The following is a 24,152-nucleotide window of genomic DNA, read 5'->3' as shown; positions in this document are numbered from 1 at the left end:
TAAATAAAATTGTCAACACTCCATTGATGGCTCATATCAACATGGCTACTCATATCATTATACACAAATGATTGAGTGAACTAATAATTATCAATGCAAATCTGTCTTAACATCTCCATCTTAATGGCACAGTGCAGTCAAAAACATGATTTTACTGTGTTTTATATATATTTCCACACTATGAGGTTGGAATAATACTGTGAAATTATGAAAATGATGATAACGCCCTTTTAGTGTAAGAGATGTTTAAAAAGACCACCTGAAATTTCTGCCCATTTTGGTGAGATGGAGTTTATCACCAAGGCGATAAATTAGTTAATAGACCAATAAGAAAGAGTTCCAAACCTCTCTGCCAATAACAGCTAGTTTTCAGTTTTGCCCTCCCCACTGAGACCACTCCCAGACAGTCCTAGCAAAATTCTTGCTTTAGAAATTGCTATTTTCTAAGAAGCTATTTCTGTTTCTTTTTGACCATTTAATTTAAAACATTCACAGTAAGATACTTAATTGTTACCCAGAAATTATTTGATACTGAGATCAAAACGGCTGCATTGGACCTTTAATGTTTCCAGTTGTAGGCCTTTTTTACTGACCGATTGGATAAGAAGTGCACATTTAACAATATACCGGTCTGAAAATGTCTCCTCCCTTGACAGAAATATGTCTCTTGCAGCCCATAAAGGAATTCATTTCCCCAGTGCTCCGAACAGTACCGAAGGTAATAATTTCTGCATAAAAGTAAGATGTGGTCGAGATTGCCAGTGGTAAACAAAATGAATCACTGAAATGTACTTCTGGTGTTCGACAGTTGCTGCCTGCCTCTCGGGCCTAATTGACTATGAATAATTCACTCAGGGACCACGATTAACAATAGTCTACATGCCTGCATGTATGTATCAGAAAAATTACTTGATGGCGAATTGACACGTTACAGTGTTTTTGTTGTTGTTTTTCCTCCATCTATTGACAGAGGCTGCTCCTGGAAGTATTTGTTAAGGCAGGTGATGGGTGGGGTGGAGTGGAATGGGGGGATGGAGGGTTGGATAGGACCTTCGTGAGCGTTTAGGGTGCAGTGCCCCTCCCAAAAAATATTGGGGTCTTGCTATCATAAGTCTTGTGTGAGGACCATGGTTGTCTGAACTCATTGGTGCTGATGGCAGGGCACTTGGGAGACAGCAGGGGGGAGGAAAGGGAGAGAAGGGAAGGGGGGGGAAAGTGGAGCCTGGCTGTGCTGAGGGGAAAGTGACACCCTATCTGACATGACAGAACCCTCCCCGTGTTGACATAATACTCGCTGCTGCATGCTCATGTTCTCAGAGAAAAGAGAGACGAGCCATAGCCCGCAGGTTTCACATCAGCAGTTTAAAAAAAGAGGACAGGCACAAGCACAGACAATCGCTGGGATATTGCTCAGTGTGATGTTGAAGTTCTCGTAGGGGCAGGGAGTGTGGCATGTGTTGGCTAGGAGAGCGTAGGGACTGGGGAGGCTCATATCTCAAGACTGTGACAGCAACACTAAAAAATAGGTAGAAGTCTTGACCCTTTCAATGTGCAATAGACAGCAATGCCCCAAAACTGACAGTTCTGTCGAAGAGTACAGAATTCTCAACAGTCGAAAATAACAAAACAGCCCTTGGAACTCCAACTGACTTCCCTGTAAAGGATTTAGTCCGACGTTAGGCAGTAAAAAAACACTTCTGACTCTACATGCACTTATTTCAAGTTATTATACTTCACAGTAAATGTTGACTAAAATATTTTATGGTGGTATGCAAACGAAGAGGTAACAAAAATATTACTCCATGTTCTCGACAAAGCTTCCGGTAATCCACAAGTCTGAGATGAGACAATTAAAACTACATTAATATTAAACTCTGGCACTGTATTAGAATTGGTGCTGTTCACAGACTAAACTACTCTTCACATTAGGCTATTCTGCCATTTTGTTAGCTACCAGTACCCTGACACCGATGTCTGTCAGCTTTAAAGATTAGAATTGCCAAACTTTGTGAACACCACATCCTTCTACAGAAGAGCTATCATTTAGATTTGTTTTATCTAGAGTGGTGAAGACACTGTAATATATGGCTTTGTGGGGTTGAATAGTTAGTTGCTGAGATTTGATGTTTTTAGGTTATTTTGTTGTTCAACTTTCAATTCTGCATTCGCTGTATGCATGATGTTATGGACTAGCTGCATATACAGTGCATTCGGAAAGTATTCAGACCCTTTGACTTTTTCCACGTTTTGTTACGTTACAGCCTTATTCTCAAATGGATTAAATATTTTTTCCCCTCATTCAATCAACACACAATAACCCATATTGACAAAGCAAAAACAGTTTTTTTTAAATGTTGGCAAATGTATAAAAAATTAAAAACTTAAATACCTTATTTACATAAGTATTCAGACCCTTTGCTATTATACTCGAAAATGAGCTCAGGTGCATCCTGTTTCCATTGATCATCCTTGAGATGTTTCTACAACTGTCTATATAAGGTCCCACAGTTGACAGTGCATGTCAGAGCAAAAACCAAACCATGAGGTCTAAGAAATTGTCCGTAGAGCTCCAAGACAGGATTGTGTCGAGGCACATATCTGGGGAAGGGTACCAACAAATGTCTGCAGCATTGAAGGTCCCCAAGAACATAGTGGCCTCCATCATTCTTAAATGGAAGAAGTTCGGAACCACCAAGACTCTTCCTAGAGCTGGCCACCCGGCCAAACTGAGCAATCGGGGGAGAAGGGCCTGGTCAGGGAGGTGACCAAGAACCCGATGGTCACTCTGACAGAGCTCCAGAGTTCCTCTGTGGAGATGGGAGAACCTTCCAGAAGGACAACCATCTCTGCAGCACTCCACCAATCAGGCCTTTATGGTAGAGTGGCCAGATGGAAGCCACTCTTCAGTAAAAGGCACATGGCAGCCCACTTGGAGTTTGCCAAAAGGCAACTAAAGGACTCTCAGACCATGAGAAACAAGATTCTCTGGTCTGATGAAACCAAGATTGAACTCTTTGGCCTGAATGCCAAGCGTCACGTCTGGAGGAAACCTGGCACCATCCCTACGGTGAAGCATGATGGTGGCAGCATCATGTTGTGGGGATGTTTTTCAGCGGCAGGGACTGAGAGACTAGTCAGGATCGAGGGAAAGATGAACGGAGCAAAGTACAGAGAGATCCTTGATGAAAACCTGCTCCAGAGCGCTCAGGACCTCAGACTGAGTTCACCTTCCAACAGGACAACAACCCTAAGCACACAGCCAAGACAACGCAGGAGTGGCTTCAGGATATGTCCTTGAGTGGCCCAGCCAGAGCCCGGACTTGAACCCAATCGAACATCTCTGGAGAGACCTGAAAATAGCTGTGCAGCGACGCTCCCCATCCAACCTGACAGAGCTTAAGAGGGAGAAACTCCCCAAATACAGATGTGCCAAGCATGTAGCATCATATCCAAGACTCGAGGCTGTAATCACTGCCAAAGGTGCTTCAACAAAGTACTGAGTAAAGGGTCTGAATACTTATGTAAATAATTAGCAAACATTTATAAAAACCTGTTTTTGCTTTGTCATTATGGGGTATTGTGTGTAGATTGATGAGGGAAAAAAATCGATTTAATCAATTTTAGAATAAGGCTGTAACGTCACAAAATTCAAAAGGGTCTGAATACTTTCCGAATGCACTGTATGCAGTCATTTCTCTCAAACGTTGCCTTGCAATCTTATAGTGCAGAGTTTACGTTCTGATTTTCTAGTTACTGATCAACCACGTGGTAAAACAAACATTTTTACAGCATAAAATAATGAATCCACAAAATAATATAGGCATATAATAGGTAGTGATGGGGGGAGGGGGGAAATCGATACAGTTACATATACGATATATCGTATCGTATTGACAATATCACACTTTTTGTGCTGGTTGGCTGTACCTGCACCAAAACTCAAGTACTTTTCCTTCATAGCTTGTTCTCTATCTTCTTTTTAAATAGGGAGCCAATTTGTTTTCAGCACTTTTATTTCTATGACTGATCAAAACCTGTTTTCTCAAGGCTGTCTCTTGTCCCTCTGCAGCAGACAGATGGTGAGCAATATGTTTGGAACTTCGAATTGCAATAAAATCAGTATCGAATTGTAATACATATAGAATCGTGAGAATCGCAATATATATCGTATCGGCACCTAAGTATTGTGATAATATCGTATCGTGAGGTCCCTGGCAACTAATAATAGGCCAACTCATTAGTCCCTGACTCGTCTAGGCGGAATAAGCTTTATCGGTACAGTGAAGAACTAACTGTGAAACAAAGGTATGTTTGCATTCAATCCTATTTTACTTTTAAAATAACATCTTATCCAGTTCTATAAATCTATAAATGTTAGCAGCAGAGTTAAACATCTCTTTCAACAGTGCAATACTATTTGTCAGAAATGTACTATTTTAGTTTACAGGTTCAGCTCACTGGAGAAGTAAAGACATGGGAAATGTAAATTCTGTCATGTGTAGGCTATGTTCTCGTCCAAGCCTCAGCATTGAGTGGTTACTTACTCAACATTGACAATAAACTCTGCTGAGCGTGTCTCTATAGTGGGAGCCCTGACACCCCGCCTTGTGCTGCGGCCACAAAAGCCAGTCAATTTTCAGCCAAACAAAAAGCAGGAAGTTAACTTTCCCTGCCATCTATCGAGCCTTCTAAATGACAGCCGTGTCAACTTGCCCTCTCTACCCCTCTAGCACCATTTTACCATCACTTTCTTTCGCTGTCTGGAACTCACGTTACCACACTCTCCCCATCATTCTTCCTCCTTTTCTTCACATCTCCATAGTCGTTGCAGCACTTTAACAAGCAGTAGAATGAGGGAGAACGAGGCAAACTCTGTTTACTGTGCCCCGCTGGTGAGGCGTAGGCGTCATTTCACCTTGTCTCCCTGCCATTAATGGACCATTAGCATTCATTAGCGTGACAACGTCAACAAACGTCAACAAACAAGACCGTTGTAATTGACAACTCTGCATAATTGCCAATTCTTGGGGACTTTTTAAAATCGTCTGGAACAGGCCAAATAAACAACAGCCGGGTCTGAGTTCCGAGCCGCTTAATGGGATGCTAAACTGTTTGTTAATAGGGCTGAGGGGCAATGGGTACAGGAGGGTGAAGCCAGGGCTATTCTCAGAGCCCCCGGCACAACAGTCTGAGAACCCTTCTATAGGCTGAGTCCTGTTCAGTGGGGAGAAAACGTTTTGAAACGGAGTGAAACAGGGAGTTACTAACTGAACGTATCTAATAGGAAACTAATAGGTTCATTTTTGTTTTCTGTTGCAAAACATTTGAAAAAAGTTTGATATGATGTGCACTACTGAACATGACCCTGGTATCAAAGAATGTCCTGTGAAATCAGATGAATCTGACCAGGTGTTATTACAGAAAATACACATAAGATTTCAAAAATAAAGTATAAATAAATATTGCAGCACCTCTTTTCAAACGTACTATACAATACAGCACATGCTTTGAGCTCCCACAGTCGGAACAAAACACAATCTACCAACCCCACTATCAAACAAGCTTGGATCTTAAAGCTAGAGTCCATAATTGAAACAATACAAAAAGTTGTCACCCCGCCCTGTTTAGGTAAAAAGCTGATGAACTGTAACCACTCAAATTCTTAGACAGAGCTATGGATGCAAGGACTGGATTAAAATGTGAGTTTTAACCATGTTTTGATGCTATACAGTGTTTGTTTAAATTTAGATTGTTTACAAACATTAGAGTAAAACACACTTATATTTTTGGTTCTGATGGGGTCTGACTGTTTGACTAAGCTTATGAGGCATTTATGCATTTTATTCTTCAAGAATCAATGGGTATATATCATTCATTTACACAGTATGTCCAAAAATGTATGTAGCAATTATGGATTCTGGCTTTAAACTGATTAAACCTTTTATTCTCAGCAATAGAAAACTTGGGTTCTTACTACACCATTTAGTCCCATTCCCAAGATCGAGTTGTCATTAAGGATCGGTCCTCTGTCAGTGCCAAGTTCTTGGAAGGCTGCTATGACCTTCTTCCTGTGAGGTTTGGAATTTACGAGTCAGGAACGCCAGTCCTTGAGAACTGGAATGTGGAAGAAATAGCTTCAGCTAGACGCTAGGCGCAAGAGCACAGATTAGAGCTTGTGTGTTTACAACTCAATTTGAGGCCTCTGGGAGAATCTCAATTGCATTTCCTTGATTACTCACGTCCCCTCTCCTCGCCTACTTCTCAAAACCCATTTGATGAGAAGTTCAGAGGGCCTTCCCCTTTGACCTTCTCATCCAATGGGTTTTGGGAAGGAGGCGAGAGGATGCGAGGAATAAAGGCAATGCAATTGAGATTCTCCCTCTGACTCCAGCTTAGATAACCCTGATTCACTGATGTCACCTCCTCACCTCACATACGAACACAAACACAGACATAGGCCTACAAATACCATACCAACACATAACCCCAATAAGTCAAGTTCAACACATGCTAAAACCAACACAAACTCTAACATGCATATTTGAACAATCACTAACATCATAACATGATAAATAAGGAACAGAGCCTATTCAACTAATTACACAAACTACTCAATTCCATGTATATGCAATAGCAATGCAAATAGCCTGCAAAACAAGCATTGAAATGCTGTAAAGTTAAAGCTGCAATATGTAACTTTTTGGGAGACCCGACCAAATTTACATTGAATTGTGAGTTATAGGTCTGTCAGTCTCATTGAAAGCAAGCCTAAGAAGCAGTAGATCTCTTCTATGTGCCCTATTTCTTAAGTTTTGTTTTTGCGTCTTTTACTTTTGGTTGTGTACACCAGATTCAAAACAGCTGAAATTACAATATTTTTGGTTATTGAAAATATATTTCACAGTGGTTTAGATGGTACAATGATTCTCTACACTTTACATTGCTTGTTTTATCACATAAACTGAAATTAGGCGAACTATTAGAATTTTAGCAACCAGGAAATGGCGGAGTAATTTCTGCATATTGCACCTTTAATACAATGTTGAAACTTCAAGGGACAATTTGCAGTTCAAATACCAACAAAGTGGTCACTAACTCTCAATCATAGACAGAGCAGAGAAAGGATTGACCAAAAAATATACTTTTTTAGTTAACCATCTTTGAGGCTATACAGTGTTGGTTTACAATTACATTGTTTACAAACAATGGGGTAAAACAACAATATATTTTAGGTTCTGATGGGGTACGACAGTTGAGGCATTTATACGTTGAACTAAGCTCATGAGGCATTTATAAATTGACCATAAAATTATGGACTAGCCTTCCACAAAGCACAAGCCAATTTTGAAACAAATATGACATCCATGCCATGGAAAATTCTGGCAATTACTGGTCTACTAATTGAAGTAAACAAGATGTCACTGAGTAGCATAAATCGATGTGAACAGCAGGATGTGTTAAATGTCACCTTTGAAAACATTGTGGGGAATCCGATATAGTTTGTATGGTGTCCACCCACTCTGCCCAGAGTGGGTGAAAATGCACTTTGGTGATGAAATTTAACTTCCTTATGTTATAAACTACATTTAACAAGACAAATATGATCATTCATGTTCTAAATTGTTTAGTGGGGTCTTTCTCTAACATATTATTAACAAAAAAGTCGGATTTCGTAACCTAATACATCTGTAATAAGCACCAAGCTCTGCAGACAGAGCGGTGCCGCTTTCTCGCAGCGACTTTTGCAAAGTCGTTTCCGCAGGTCGTAAAACACTAAATGAACATGACAGGAGCAGAATTAAATGTAAAAGGCTTTGAAAATAAAAGGTTTGCGGTACGCTCAGTGCTTCGTTGACATTTCACAGAGATACGCTTGTTTTTGTGAGACATTTTCAAAAAGAACAGGAATTTCACATTAATATAAAAAGCATATAGTAAAATATGAAAATACTACATGTCCCATCTCAAAATCGATATCTATCTTACCAGTGTTGGTTGGGGTGTAATGGACTACATATAATTCAACTAGTAATTTAACTACATTCTGTAGTAGCTTGGTGGTAGTAGAACTAAATTCAAATCTTGGTAGTGTTTTCTCAGTTGTTAATGAAAATGTTTTTGCGATGTAGAAGTGTAGCTAACTACTGGAAGTACACACTACTTTTTTGCTCTAATAAAAGAGGCAAGAAGTAGTAGGCAAGAATTTCCTTTTTTTTTGGCACCAGACCTGCCTAATTCTTTCTTGAAACATATATTTTTTGTTTTTTAGGCTAAGTTACAGTTACACATTCTGTTAACATCTGATTCCAGAGTGATCTGTTCTTGTAATTTGTAGTCTATGACATTTCACATTTAGATTCGATAATTTGGTAACACTTTATGACACCCAGCGTTATAACACATTATGACATGTTCATAACCATGTCAAAATATGTCATAACAGCTGACATAACATGATCATAACCACTGTCATTACCATATATTTACACCTGTTGTGACATATATTGCGTTTTTTAGGACTTCTGCATAAGTGTCAAAACCCACATTTATTAAAATGAGTTTTTTCCCCGCCAATAAGTTTCCTTTCGTTTGAAAGTTTGTTTCTTAAGTCCTTTGTTGTTGTTGTTGTAATTAATTCTGTTTACAGTCATGTTTTTTCCATCATATTTTAAATAACTTGCAGGAAATACACTTTATGAAACTGTCAAGAAGCATTTTGACCATCCTAATCATATAAGCCAGATAGGCATATCATGTACATACCCTTATGTCAGTAGTCATCAGTCAAAAAGAGGGCATCCTGCTCCTGAAATCTGTTCATCCCAGTCATCAGCAACAGAGCATTGGGGTAGGTGCATGTCTGACATCAATTTGTGGGCAATTACAATGATAATTTAATATGGTACATTTTAGAAATTGTTATATAACATAAACATACTGTTGACAAGTAGCCATAAAATAACTTAACTTTGTTAAGTTACAGCCTTATTCTAAAATGTATTAAATTGTTTTCCCCCACTAATCAATCTACACACAATACCCCATAATGACAAAGCAAAAACAGGTTTTTAGACATAAAAAAAAAAAAAAATGAAATATTACATTTACATAAGTATTCAGACCCTTCACTCAGTACTTTGTTGAAGCACATTTGGCAGAGATTACAGCCTTGAGTCTTCTTGGGTATGACGCTACAAGCTTGGCACACCTGTATTTGGGGAGTTTCTCCCATTCTTCTCTGCAGATCCTCTCAAGCTCTGTCAGGTTGGATAGGGAGCGTCACTGCAGGATGTGGTTTCAGGTGTTGCTTTACGCCTGCTACGTTGGGTTAATCAGTGTGTAGAGGGGTATATGAGGTTTGAGTGTGCAAAATGTAGATGCTCTTGAACTCTTGCTGTTCGATTGGTTTCAAGTCTGGGCTCTGGCTGGGCCACTCAAGGACATTCAGAGACTTGACCCGAAGCCACTCCTGCATTGTCTTGGCTTATGGTCATTATCCTGGTGGAAGGTGAACCTTCGCCCCAGTCTGAGGTCCTGAGCACTCTGGAACAGGTTTTCATCAAGGATCTCTCTGTACTTTGCTCCGTTCATCTTTCCCTCGATCCTGACTAGTCTCTCAGTCCCTGCCGCTGAAAAACATCCCCACATCATGATGATGCCACCACCATGCTTCACTGTAGGGATGGTGCCAGGTTTCCTCCAGACGTGACGCTTGGCATTCAGGACAAAGAGTTCAATATTGGTTTCATCAGACCAGAGAATCTTGTTTCTTATGGTCCTTTAGGTGCCTTTTGGCAAACTCCAAGCGTGCTGTCATGTGCCTTTTACTGAGGAGTGGCTTCTGTCTTGCCACTTTACCATAAAGGCCTGATTGGCAGAGTGCTGCAGAGATGGTTGTCCTTCTGGAAGGTTCTCCCATCTCCATAGAGGATCTCTGGAGCTCTGTCAGAGTGACCATAGGGTTCTTGGTCACCTCCCTGACCAAGGCCCTTCTCCCCCGATTGCTCAGTTTGGCCGGGCGGCCAGCTCTAGGAAGAGTCTTGGTGATTCCAAACTTCTTCCATTTAAGAATGATGGAAGCCACTGTGTTCTTGGGGATCTTCAATGCTGCAGACATTTTTTGTTACCCTTCCCCAGATCTGTGCCTCGACACAATCCTGTCTCGGAGCTCTACGGACAATTCCTTCGACCTCATGTCTTGGTTTTTGCTCTGACATGCACTGTCAGCTGTGGGACCTTATATAGACAGGTGTGTGCCTTTCCAAATCATGTCCAATCAATTGAATTTACCACAGGTGGACTCCAATCAAGTTGTAGAAACATCAAGGATGATCAATGGAAAAAGGATGCACCTGAGCTCAATTTCAAGTCTCATAGCAAACGGTCTAAATACTTATGTTAATAAGGTCTCTGTTTTTTTTGTTTTTTTTTACATTTGCTATAAAATTCTAAAAACCTGTTTTCGCTTTGTCATTATGGGGTATTGTGTGTAGATTGATGAGGAAACATATTTATTTAATCAATTTTAGAATAAGGCGGAAACGTAACAAAATGTGGAAAAAGTAAAGGGGTCTGAATACTTTCCGAATGCACTGTATGTGTCATGACAAAGTAAAGGGGTCTGAATACTTTCCGAATGCACTGTATATGTGTCATGACAGTGTTTTGACACTCCGGATTAGAGAAGAAAGATGACGAGTTCAACGGTGAGCCTTTCAGCATCCAGCCTAGCTGTTGCAATGCTATTTACCAGATTTTTGACCACTTTATTTCTCTGGCCTTATTTTACTCATTTGTCAAAATATGCGTTTATGATTGGACACCCTATAATTAGCAACCCCATACCAACTCAGCGTTGAAAAAATTGACTTTCGAATTAGCTCCATTAACTACATAAATGACACACAGGGTGACACGAGCTACAGGATTTAAAACACTCATTCACACAAAAGTAAAGTACAATTTGTAACATGAATAATCAGCGATAACCCAACTATCTTATTTCAATTAGTTACACTCAGGTGAGCTCTAGTGATACAATGTAACAGTTGTGTTCGTGGAATCCTACAGGACTACATGTTTATCCGATTTGAGTATTGGACCACGGAGATCACTGTATTGCTGCAAAATATCGCCCGTGTAAGTAATGTTGCTACTCGTAACAAATACATTACGACAGTAAGATATTATCTGCTACACACCCACCCACTTTCCAAAGATATAGGTAGGCAATACTTGAATTGGAAAAAGAAAGTCAAAACCATACCAAGAAATAGACCGCGATAACAACTTCACCTCCGTCTGAATAACGTTAGAGTTGCAAATTATATCAAGTCAAGCAAACATTAAATTGTCTAATCTCACAACCGCTGTATTAGCTTGTCGTATTTGTGTAAAAGGAAGCTACCTGAACAAACGCCCTCCTGAATGGTATGATTTCTATCCAGTGTCCCTATGCAGCAGTTCCACTCTATCGAACATGTAGAATTTAGGACCCGTTGGAGAAAGCGCCAGTGCGAGAGTCATTCACAGATTCCGCCATACTGGATTTTGGCAAACCAATAAATCACGTGTCGTGCGCACCTCAGTGGTCGCGCTCTCCTGTATTTGCTTAGAAGGCGGGGTCACCGAATGAAGTTGGTCGGCTTGTTTGACAGTGGAGTAATAATACTAATATGCCATTTAGCAGACGCTTTTATCCAAAGCGATTTACAGTCATGTGAGCATACATTTTTACGTATGGGTGGTCCCGGGGATCGAACCCACTACCCTGGCGTTACAAGCGCCATGCTCTACCAATTGAGCTACAGAGGACCACTTCATGTTGCCACAGAATGTTGTTCAGGGTTGGGTAGGTTACTTTCTAAATGTAATCTGTAACAATAACTAGTTACCTGTCCAAAATTTTAATCAGTAATGTAATTTTTGGATTACTCAAACTCAGTAACGTAATCTGATTACTTCCCATTACTTTCCCCTTAAAAACCGGCGATACACTACACGATTTTGGGCAGGATTTAGCAGTCCCATACACGTTTTTGAGATAGGAGACAAAATCCCCATGTCGTTGCCTAATCGGGACGCGGGGCCATGATCGACGCTCGTTTAATGTGAGCGGGTCGGGAGACACAATCTGAGGGTGATCAGCAATAGCCAATAGCCAATGAGAGCTCGCCAGAGAAGAAGCCAGTGAGATGACGAAATTGTTTCGCACCACCCAGAACGTGTAGACTCTCGAGCAGGAGCGATGACTAGGCCAACTACTAGGATACGTTTGTGCTTGCAAAAGTGTCAAAGCGTTACAGCTCTGAAGTTCACAATCAAGCAATGTTATTAAATTCTAAATGTTGGCTAGATACAGTATTTCAACTCCGTATGGCAATTGTGAATGTCTGACTGAAAACGTTTATGAGGCTGCTTTGAGCCACAGCTCGTTGTAGCTAAATTACATTTGATCACATCATCACATCATTGTTTTCGCGAGACAGCGTGGTATCACACGACCAAGTGAAGAATCTTGTAGCGTGACCCCGTCTGTGCCACATCGTTTAGTGTGAGCGACACTACGTTGGCTAGACAAAAAAAACGACAGGAAAGATGGTCCTCATCATAGTGGTCTCTGACTTGTAGTCAGACTTGCTCAGGTGGAACAAACTTAAACTTCCGCGTTATTACAATGCTGAATTGAATGTAATTGAGAAAACAGAAAGGAGTCATTATGTATTTTTTCGCAAACATCCTTTCTGAATGTAAAAGTAATCAAGAAGTAATCATATAGTTTTTCAAAAGTATATATAATCCGATTACAATATTTTTGCCAGTAACGTAACTGATCAGTTAAAGTTTTTTGTAATCAGATTACATGTAATCAGTTACTCCCCAACCCTGATGCTAGTGTATGGCTTTTTAAAATAGCCTATTAAACTCACAATTCACAATAGGAAGTAGCTAATCTGATGAAGCTGTGTTGGGAACATGGCAATTGTATCACTAGCAAAACAAACAGTCACTCATAGGTTGCTTTGTTTACAAGAATATTGATTTGATAAAGACTTTCAGGATCCAACCATCATGAAGTCATGGCATATTTATCAACAATGTGCAGGGTTAACACTTACATTAAGGTAGGCCTACTTAAAAAGCATTTATGAATGGGTGTATAAGTAGTTTATAAAGTGTTTTTAATTTATAGATAGTTTATTTACATTTAACAGACACTCTTATCCAGAGCAACTTACAGGAGCAATTAGGGTTGAGTGCCTTGCTCAAGGGCACATCGACAGATTTTTCACCTAGTTGGCTCGGGGATTAGAACCAGCGACCTTTCGGTTACTGGCACAACGCTCTTAACCACTAAGCTACCTGCCACCTTTATATTGTCATATTGTTATAGTGTCATAAACCATTATAATACATTTGTCGAAATTGTGTTCATGTCATTTGGCTGCATGCCAAATACCGATTTTATATATGGCTATACTGGCAATAATGACATTATTAGTCAATAACAGTGCAGTCAAAAATAATAATGACAGTGGCTAGCATCAGTTTGAACAAATGAACCCATTCCTCTTTGTCGTCAGGGTCATTGACGTCAGTCATTATCTGATGATTAACTTCACCACTCAAAAAATGACGTATTGGGGTGGATTAACAAAAAGCACAAATTAAAAGCAGATTTGGAATTTGCTCAATGCATGTCATAATCCCATAGAAAGCCAAATCATTTTCATGTGAAACACACTCACACAAGTATGCACGCAGAAACACACGCACACAAACACACACACACACACACACACACACACACTCTCTTTGCATTCAAAGATGGGAAGACTGCCAAGAATGATGCACAATCATCCAAGCTAAACAGTAGTGTTATGAATAATGACAGGTTTTGTCAACATCCCATTATTTCGATATTTACTATATAAAAAACATAGATTTCTGCTTCATATGTTTGCAAATTACTTGCATCTGCATGATTATACATGAATAGGCCTTTTTGCTTAATGCAGCAGAAGTTTTTGAATAAGCGATACCATTACTGGACGGACTAACTCTACAGCATCCGATGGGAGCTGTACTCAACAAAGAGCCTATAGAATCATTATTTGCAGCACATTGTGGAAAAGGCAGGTGGAGCCATTGACATCTACATTCATATATTTTCATCACTACTGACAAATTATAAATGACAATTTTAAACTACTCTGTTTGCTAAGAGGAAAACTCTGGGTCGATAACTCCACCAGCCTTTTCCACTCACACTGGGCTTCAGTTATCAAGTGTGAGCAGCACACATTTGTGCAGATATCATTTGTATGAGCAATTTCACAAACATTACGGCATTGACCAAAGTTTTCATAGCTCTGTTTAGTTATGAACTCAAGTTATCAATTAGGAAAAAATTGCATAACAAATCATGTCACTGGTACAGCAGGTTGTTTACCCATCACATGGCATTGTTTGAGTATTTGGCCCGTACTTCCCGAACATTTCCTCTTCAAAAAGAAAATGATGTTATATCACTATCTCTCCCTCTCGAGCTACAAAGAAACAAAAAAGTTAAAAAAGAAAACACTATGTACGCCACACTATAGCAGTCTCATCCACTCACAGGATAATGTCCACTAAACTGTTTGGCTAGGCAATTTCCTGCATCGTAAGTCAAGAGACAACATATTCAATCCCCTCCCAAGATGATGGAAAGGACTCAGTTTTGCTCTTTGCATGAAGAAACCAGTTAATCCTTTAGTGGATTGCTCATTGAATGCACATCACTGTGATGATATTACACTCTCAGTGAAGCAAAGGAGCACCGAGCATAGCATTAAACATCAAGCTTCTCTGGTTCTGGCAATGGATGGATGGTTGGATGAATAAGGAGATGGATGTCACTGAAGGGAAGGGAGGTGTGTTGAGATCTGGAAGTGAAGCCTATTATCTTGGTCTCAGTCTGAGAAAAATATAAGGATTACGTACAGTATTTCCTTGCAAGGCTTCTGCTTTCTATACCAGGGATACTATGCCACACAGGCCTCCCATCCACTAACACTCTATCCAAACTCTGCTGAAAAAAACAGCATAGACCAGCATACATTTCAAGCTGGTCCATGCTGGTCTTTGCTGGTCAGTGCTGGTCGGATGCTTGTCAAACTGGTCTGACCAGCATGGTTTAGCTGGTCAAGCTGGTCTGACCAGCATGGTCTAGCTGGTTCTGCTGGCCGACCAGCATGGTCTAGCTGGTTATGCTGGTGACCAGCCTTCATTGTGTTTTCGCTGGTGACCAACCTTCGCTGTGTTTTGCTAAAGCATCACCAGCATCAAGTCACATTATGTTGGCTTGCAAAGTGATGTTTAATTCCTATTGGAATCCAGCCAGAGTGGATTCCCACAATCTGCATTTAGAATTACTGCCAGGGTCAGAAAGATGAATAAATAAGACTACCCTAACCAGTGGTATTCAAACTTTTTCAGCGGGGACCCCATTTTTTTTCACCAGAATTTCTTGTGGTCCCACCCTTTCCTCAAATATAATGACACAACCTTAAAATCGATACATTTACATTTTTACATCAAGAAATAACCTTCAATTCATTACATTTTCAGCTCTCTTATCAAATCAGAGCACTAATATGGTACAACCACTCTGTTCAAAAGGAGCACAAAAGCTGTATTGTCTTGTATTCTCTTCATTCATTTACAGATTCGCAATCCCTGGAACTGTCTCCTTTGAATGGTGTTCCAGTGTTTCAGTATTGACTTGTAAGCCACTTTTTGTCCTTGTTCTTTCATTTGTTGTCTGTTTGTACCTCTCTGCTTTGAACCTGTTGGCTAATTACGAGCTTGGCTCATGCTAACTGACACATCTAAAGGAATGCCGGCAGTAAATCAGATTGATAGCATTTGATTAACAGAAGAAGATGCAGCAGGGAGGCAGGCAGAGAGACAGAGAGAGTGCCATGAAGCCTATGGCTTCGAGATTTTTCAAAAGGGTGGCATAGTGGGCGCTTTCACACTGCTGAACCCACTTTTGCTACTCTGCATGCTTGGCTGTGCTTAACAGGCTTGGCTGCCAAGTTGTGGAATACATGCCATTAATCCCTCTTATCCACTTTCAGCACCTTACATTGTGGAGGAGGGATAGCTGGTCGCTGCTGTTGCCGCCATTGCCACTTAGCTTCCCCCATGCTACTAAATCTAACATAGTCCACCTATCATAGTCTTGCTTTTACTTCAAATAAACCCTGTCACCCTAATAACGCTCTCGTCTCTTATGCCTGATTCACACTATAGGGCTTGTCCCTGTCCTAATGAATACCTACCAGTGGATATTTGTGGAGTGAGCTTTCTAGCGCCATCTGAGCCAACTCCCAAAACAACCAGAGCATCAAATCAAAATGATATTTGACTCAACAGCTCTGCAACGACACATTGTTTTGATCATCCCAAGGCCTACAAATACACCCCCCTCCATATGTATTTGGACAGTGAAGCAATTTGTAAAAAAAAACTGTCTCTGTACTCCAGCATTTTGGATTTGAGATTAAATGTTTCATATGAGGCGTCTACAGAATGTCACTTTTTATTTGAGGGTAGGCAACATTACCTCCGACACGCTGATCCTGAACACTGCGGCCCCACAGGGGTGTGTGCTTAGTCCCCTCCTGTACTCCCTGTTCATCCACAACTGCATGGCCACGCACAACTCCAACACCATCATCAAGTTTGCTGACGACACAGCAGTGGTAGGCCTGATCACCGGCGACAATGAGACAGCCTACAGGGAGGAGGTCAGTGACCTGGCAGTGTGGTGCCAAGACAACAACCTCTCCCTCAATGTCATACATATCTGTTTTACCATTTAGAAATAAAAGCATCTCATGTATCTAGTCCCCCCATTTGAAGAAGTCATAAGTATTTGGACAAATTCAGTGTATTAAAGTAGTCAAAAGTTTAGTATTTGGTCCCATTTACCTACCACGCCATAATTTCATCAAGCTCGTGACTCTACAAACTTGTTGGATGCATTAGCAGTTTGTTTTGGTTGTGTTTTGGATTATGTTTTTCCCAATAGGAACTGAATTGTGAAGAATGAATTGTGTGATTTTGGAGTACATTTTACTGTAAATAAGAATAATTATGAATGACTCATAAAAAATGATGATAATACCCCCAAAATCATGAATAAAGATCATACCCCCCAAAAAAAACCTCCCCTGTTAATGGTAATGTTGAGAGGTATGTTTTGTTTGCCTCTGAACGGTATCTCACTCATAATTATTCATGATTCATTCATGATTTTTCTTAATCATGGTATTCAGAAACATGTTCAGAAACATCTTATCTACTCACTTAGAAAGAAAATTACTTGAGACACAATTAATTGTTCACCATTTAGTAACTATTGGGCAAAACATAGCCCAAAACAAAACCAAAACAAATTGCAAATGCATCTAACGAATTTGTACGAGTCACAAACTTGATGTCATCATTGCGTACAAGTAATATGGGACTAAATACTACAATTTTGATTACATTGATACACTTACTTCAGAAAGTATTCCCACCCCTTGACTTTTCCACATTTTGTTGTGTTACAGCCTGAATTTAAAATGGATTAAAATGAGAATTTGTCTCAATGGCCCAAACACAATACCCCATAATGTCAAAGTCTAATTATGTTTTTAGAAAATTGTACAAATTAATAACAAATTAAAAGCTGAAAAGTCTTGAGTCAATAAGTATTCAACCCCTTTGTTATTGCAAGCCTAAATAAGTTCAGGAGTAAAAATGTGCTTAACAAGTCACATAATATGTTGCATGGACTCACTCTGTGTACAATAATAGTGTTTAACATGATTTTTGAATGACTACCTCATCTCTGTACCCCACACATACAATTATCCGTAAGGTCCCTCAGTCGAGTAGGGAATTTCAAACAGATTCAACCACAAAGACCAGGGAGGTTTTCCAATGCCTCGCAAAGAAGGGCAGCTATTGGTAGATTGGTACAAATTTAAAAAGCAGAATGAATATCCATTTGAGCATGGTGAAGTTATTAATTACACTTTGGATGGTGTATCAATATACCCAGTCACTACAAAGATACAGGCGTCCTTCCTAACTCAGTTGCCGGAGAGGAAGGAAACCGCTTGGGGATTTCACCATGAGGCGGATAATACTTTAAAACAGTTACAGAGTTTAATGGCTGTGATAGAAGAAAACTGAGGATGGATCAACAACATTGTAGTTACTCCACAATACCAACCTAAATGACAAGTGAAAAGAAGGAAGCCTAATAAAAATATTCCAAAACATGAATCCTGTTTGCAATAAGGCACTAAAGTATAACTGCAAAACATTTGGCAAAGAAACTAACTTTATGTCCAGAGTACAAAGCGTTATGTTTGGGGCAAATACAACACAACACATCACTGAGTATCACTCTTCATATTTCAAGCATGGTGGTGGCTGCATCATGTTATAGGTATGCTTGTCATCGGCAAGGACTAGGGAGTTTTTTATGATAAAAAGAAATGAAATAGAGCTAAGCACAGGCAAAACCCTAGAGGAAAACCTGGTTCAGTCTGCTTTCCAACAGACACTGGTAGACAAATTCACCTTTCAGCAGGACAATAATCTAAAACACAAGGCCAAATACACATTGGAGTTGCTTAGCAAGAATACAGTGAATGTTCCTGAGTGGCCTAGTTACAGTTTGGACTTAAATCGGCTTGAAGATCTATGGCAAGACTTGGCTGTCTAGCATGGCTGTCTAACAATGATCAACAGCCAACTTGACAGAGCTTTAAAAAAAAATACGGCTATTGTACAATCCAGGTGTGCAAAGCTCTTAGAGACTTACCCAGAAATAATCACAGCTGTAATTGCTGCCAGAGGTTATTCTAACATGTTTTGACTCCGGGGTGTGAATACTTATGTAAATTAGATAATTCTGTATTTCATTTTCTATACATTTGCAAACATTTCTAAAAACATGTTTTCACTTTGTCATTATGGGGTATTGTGTGTAGATGGGTGAGAAAAATATATATTTAATCCATTTTGAATTCAGGCTGTAACACAACAACATGTGGAATAAGTCAAGGGGTATGAATACTTTCTGAAGGCACCGAGTTACAATTCCAGTTTTTTCTTTAAGAAACATGGGAATATGTGGGATTTAACCTGCACTATTCAGATCTGCAGCCAGATCATTAACCCTCTGCGCCACCAGGGGATAGCTGTGGCGTCGCAGGTTATTTTCAGTCTAATATGGTCAATCAGGACAGAACACAATTTCGGAGTTATTAAAATGTTCCCATCCTCTTCATGTGCTGTGTACTTGTAACACTGTATTTTATTATTTTGCTATTGAGCTTTTTTTGGACCATTTTAATTGAATAAAAGCTGTAAATATGTTGTGAGTGGATGAATGTGCTCAAGTAGGCTACTAAAGGAGCCCTTTGAAAAATCAAATGAGAAATCTTTAAGGTTTGGCCCACAGATCCTATTGAATTAATAGGGATTCTATTTGTAATTCTATGATTAGTAATTATATATGTAATTCTATGATTAGTCCCATCCACATACAGTAGGAGGTCCGGTACCAGGATTTTTAAAAATCTACTTTCACCCCTGGCTGTACTGTGCTGTCCAAACTTGTGAAACATAGATGTCTATGATTGTTTCAGATTTGGTCCAGATGTTGAAATCAAAGCCGGTCCAGACCGCACCAAAAAATATCGGCCGGACCAGATAGGACTAAAAAAGACGTCCAAAAGACGTTCCTTAGTGAGTTAACCCCTAAACTGCTCTCCATTCTAGGGTGCTGCGCCGGCTTACCCTGTGCCTCTCAACGTGTGATAGTATTCTGTTTCTCACAAAATGGCCAATAAAGTATCTATTCTATTCTATTTTCTGCCCACACACACACATATTTCTGCCCCCCCCACAAACACACACGGTGATGCCAACACCATCATTAAGTTTGCCGATGACACAACAGTGGTAGGCCTGATCACCGACAACGACGAGACACCCTATAGGGAGGAGGTCAGAGACCTGGCCTTGTGGTGACAGGACAACAACCTCTCCCTCAACGTGATCAAGACAAATGAGATGATTGTGTACTACAGGAAAAAGAAGAGGACCGAGCCCCCATTCTTGTCGAAGGGGCTGTAGTGGAACAGGTTGAGAGCTTCAAGTTCCTTGGTGTCCACATCACCAACAAACTAACATGGTCCAAGCACACCTAGACAGTCGTGAAGAGGGCACGACAAAACCTCAAAACCCCCTAAGGAGACTGAAAATATTTGGTATGGGTCCTCAGATCCTCAAAAGGTTTTACAGCTGCACCATCGAGAGCATCCTGACTGGTTGCATCACTGCTTGGTATGGAAACTGCTCGGCCTCCAACCGCAAGGCACTACAGAGGGTAGTGCGTACGGCCCAGTACATCACTGGGGCCAAGCTTCCTGCCATTCAGGACCTCTATACCAGGCGGTGTCAGAGGAAGGCCCCAAAAATTGTCAAAGACTCCAGCCACCCTAGTCATAGACTGTTCTCTCTGCTACCGCACGGCAAGTGGTACTGGAGCGCCAAGTCTAGGTCCAAGAGGCTTCTAAACAGCTTCTACCCCCAAGCCATAAGACTCCTGAACATCTAATCAAATGGCTACCCAGACTATTTGCATCCCCCTCTTTTACGCTGCTGCTACTCTCTGTTTATTATCTATGCATAGTCACTTTAATAACTCTACCTACATGTAGATATAACCTCAATTACCTCGACTAACCGGTGCCCCCACACATTGACTCGGTACCGGCACCCCCTGTATATAGCCTCACTATTGTTATTTTTACTGCTTTTCTTTAATTATTTGTTACCTTTATTTCGTATGAATTTATATTGTATTTTTTTGTGATTTTTTTTGGTATTATTTCTTAAAACTGCATTGTTGGTTAAGGGCTTGTAAGTAAGCATTTCACTGTAAGGTCTACACCTGTTGTATTCGGCGCATGTGACAAATACAATTTGATTTGATTTGATGTGTCTGCCACTATCCCAGAGTGATAATGAAACACCATATACCCCATATTGTTACTGTGCTCAACTGCACAGCCTCTCAATTCCTGGGACGTAGTGGAGCTTATCCAGGTGTACTCGATTTACAGCTATGGATGGATCAAGTTGTGTAGTTTCGCATGTTTGTCAAGTACACTGTGTTTTTTTGTCAAGTACACTTACGATTGGCTTAGCGACTCAGATTTTACTGAAAGAGGAGTACGCTTTTTAAAAGGTGTGAGATTGCTTTTGCTTCCGACAACAGTATATAAACCCTTTTTACATCAGGGTAAATCTTATACTCTCTGATTCCGCACACCTACAAGAAACCTCAATGGAGCGACACGGTCCGTTCTATGCCTGTTATGTGGTGAAAGCATTTTTCTGAGTGCATTGACGAGTTGAGCTCACTCAGAAGCCCAGAACGCATCCTTCGGGAACATTGAAAGAGACAGAAAAATGTGAGCGCACAGCCAACGGAGCCAAAGTCCCACAAAAGCCTTGCTATACCACACACACAGGCAATACCCACAATACCCTTCTAATCCACTGTCGACGACACCAACGCTTCCTGGCAGGACCAGGAAGAGGGCTTTTGTGGAGCAAGTGAGGGCTTAGATTTGTACCTTCCTCGCAGTAAACTCCAAGTCAGTTGGGAGCGCCGTCTCCATGGTAACATAGGATTATCATCTCTTACATAACGACGGCTGGGCATCTAAACACTCTAGATAAACCACAACAGTCAGTGCACTGGTTTTGTTACCAAGATGTGTGTGTGTTCAAGGCATCCACGGTAAAAGTACAATAAGTAAGCAAATGTATAGGCTTTGTCAATAGCACAGACATGCTGGCACTCAGGTTTTTGAGTGACGTGATTTTTCAATCATGTACATCCAGATTGGCAACATCAAACTGGTCTAAGGTCAGATGTAATTACCTATGATCTGAATCAAATTCTGTTGAGCGCCAGACCAAAGGATTCTTCTCAAAGAGATTGATCTCGACTGTGCTCATCTTGACCCCGACTACAAATCCTGATATGAACACTTTGGAAGGCCACCATAGCTTTTACACAACTATCTAGAAACTGAGGGCATCTAAAGGGATAGTTCACCAAAACAACAATCCTGTGTGCTTCTATTCAACAACACAAAACAAAATGTGTGTTATTCCCAGAATTTATGACAGCATCTATTTTAAAATCTTTTATTGTACAAGTTTAAAATGAAATAGTGCAGATGCATGTAATACAACCATACTCCATTTCAAACTTGATGTACTTTTGCACTCAAAATGTAGCATTCTGAATGTGTGCATTGTATTTATTAAACCGTTAAACCGCAACATTAATTTAGCACTGCTTCAGAAAAAGTAGTGTTAACATCTACCACAGTGGTAAGAAATGCCAAGGGTTCCCAACCTTAATTTTACAGTCGTGTAGCTAAAAACAGCTTTTAAAATCAAATGTCTCTGAACAAAGACTTTAATATGCATATTTCCAATTTTATGAAAACGAGAAGTCCTGAGATATTAAACATTCAAGCAGAGTTAAGGAAGATCACAGTGCTCCCCATTAAGAATGATCTGGGAGCAAGAGTTAATCTACCAGTCGCTCACTTCCAAATTTGTTAATTAACACAGAATGATCTAATTTACATATTCAGCTGTGGAGCGCAAAATCGTCCCGTCCTCAAATCCGGCATGTGATTAAATCACAGCAAGTTTCCATTTAATGAGGTTTCTGGAAAACACTGTTTTTCAAAGGTTCAATTACCTAGACCTCTGGTAGGAAGGATCGTCATGCTTGAATAAAGATGTCTTCTAACTTTCCTCGCATAAAGAGGAAGACCAGATATTTAAGGTATCATCGCCAGGGCTCCCAAGCCATCCCCTCCACCCCACCCCGACCTCCACCCTGGCTTGCCTCTCTCCCATCACTCCCTCAGGTCATCAGGCCCCTAATGCCAACATGGCTATCTTCCTCACCTCCTCCCTGTTGTTTGAATTAAACTTAAATAGGGTTCATTAATAAAACTGAAATATGGTGAATGAGGATGTAATCACAGAGATGGTCAGTTTTACATTACAACTTGTAAGGGCTCATTATGAAAAACAGAGTGAGAGTGATGCTTTGCACTGTGAAATACAGACTCTAAAAGGTTGGTGTTGTCTTTCACCGCGTTATCAAACTGTTATTAGATATGCTCATGCTGTAACCTAAGATGTAGAGGGTATAAATACCCCTTTCAGGCTCACGTACATTGCTAAGTGAAATTAAGCAAAGAAATTGGGCATTAGCTTAGCTGGAATAATTTGATACGCCAACAATTATCCATCTTTGTGAGATCAATTGCCTTAAAATCTAATCACTTCAACTTCCCCCCATAAAAAGCCTTGGGTTTACCACTTCAGTAGCAGTGGATAGATAAATGTCTCTTTTTCACCCTGATCAAGTCATATTATGAGCTCAGAGGCTGCCCAAAGTGTGTACATGTATGGTTCAACCCAATCTCAAAATAAAACACAGATTTGTGGCGTAACTGCAGCAACAGAATTATGCCATGGCTTGATGTTTTAATTACACCATGTGGTGCCGTATCTTAGCTGCCAGTCAAACTCCACAAAAGTTGAACTAAAACTTCAGTTTACGCATTAATTCCAAATGGTTAAGGTTAGGGATAGGGTTAAACTTAAGTTTAGGCATTAATTCTGAGTCGTTAAGTTAAGGGTTAAGTTTCGGGAAAGGCTTAAAACAACAATAACAGCACTGGGATTGCTTAGCACTGGGATTGAACTTGCAACCCTTGGAGCCTGAGGCTTAAACACTCATCCACCATCCCCATCCACACAACCCTAGCACGCTGCAAGCCTACTAGATGGTCAGAGGTGCTCACGTTGCCCCTAGTGGACGTTAGTTTCCACATTTCACCAGGTCCAAACGTAATCTGGTACCTGGAGAATCGGCACCTCCTGGCGTATTCCATAAGAGAATGGGCTGGTATTGTTACTGAAAGAACATTGTTTCACCAGCACATTTAGTAATAATGCTGTCTGTTCTCAACCCTGTGGTCCTTACCCAA

The 24,152-nt window shown here is 40.4% G+C and overlaps 1 long non-coding RNA gene across 1 annotated transcript in view; it reads right to left on the bottom strand.

Moving 5' to 3' along the window:
* Positions 1-11,519, bottom strand: part of LOC123482643 — an 81,371-nt gene extending 69,852 nt beyond the window's left edge. The window contains exon 1 of the long non-coding RNA XR_006657816.1: positions 11,408-11,519. This is a non-coding gene — a long non-coding RNA (uncharacterized LOC123482643). The remainder of the gene's footprint in view (positions 1-11,407) is intronic.
* Positions 11,520-24,152: the final 12,633 nt, after the last annotated feature.

Source organism: Coregonus clupeaformis, chromosome 4, assembly GCF_020615455.1.
Source record: "Coregonus clupeaformis isolate EN_2021a chromosome 4, ASM2061545v1, whole genome shotgun sequence".
NCBI classification, from domain to species: Eukaryota; Metazoa; Chordata; class Actinopteri; order Salmoniformes; family Salmonidae; genus Coregonus; species Coregonus clupeaformis.
The sequence above is the reverse complement of the archived record's forward strand: the minus strand, read 5'-3'. Positions and strand labels throughout refer to the sequence as shown.